The sequence below is a fragment of the Elephantulus edwardii genome, unplaced genomic scaffold (assembly GCF_000299155.1).
Source record: "Elephantulus edwardii isolate Elephantulus edwardi_28Jun2011 unplaced genomic scaffold, EleEdw1.0 scaffold00005, whole genome shotgun sequence".
NCBI lineage: Eukaryota > Metazoa > Chordata > Mammalia > Macroscelidea > Macroscelididae > Elephantulus > Elephantulus edwardii.
In genome coordinates, this window is record NW_006399755.1 from 24,310,078 (window position 1) to 24,310,554 (window position 477).

Below are 477 nucleotides of genomic sequence, written 5' to 3' on the forward strand. Positions count from 1 at the left end.
CAATTCATTGCATACCTTATTACCTAACTTAACTTCAAAAATTCTCAAAAGGAAATTTTTAGGAAAGATAAGTGTGTTTTCCTTAATTTAGGTGAAGCTTTTCATTTTAAAGCCTAAAATCCCAAAACAATCTTACTGCAAAACACATGTAAAGTTTAGTTGATATAGCATTTTGCTGAGTGAACTCAGTCCATGAAGACACATTCTGTAAAATAGAAGGATGACTAGTACAATGTGTAGGGAGATATAAGGAGGAAAGGAGTGGGAGCAGAAGGGTAAAGGTGGGTAGAAGGGGAATTATAGTCTCACAATTTGGTGTGTGGAAGAAAGGGGTTAAAAAATAGGGAAAATCCTGTGAGGACCTAAAAATAGATGGTTAATTGTGGGCATAGTCCAATGGTGATTAAATTTATAAGACAAAGTATATGGAAATGATTATATGAGGGATAATATCGATGAAGGAATATATGAACACAC

The 477-nt window shown here is 34.0% G+C and overlaps 1 protein-coding gene across 1 annotated transcript in view; it reads right to left on the minus strand.

Moving 5' to 3' along the window:
- LOC102851597 (leptin receptor-like) overlaps window positions 1-477 on the minus strand; it is a 63,242-nt gene that overhangs the window by 18,663 nt on the left and 44,102 nt on the right. The window lies entirely within an intron of this gene.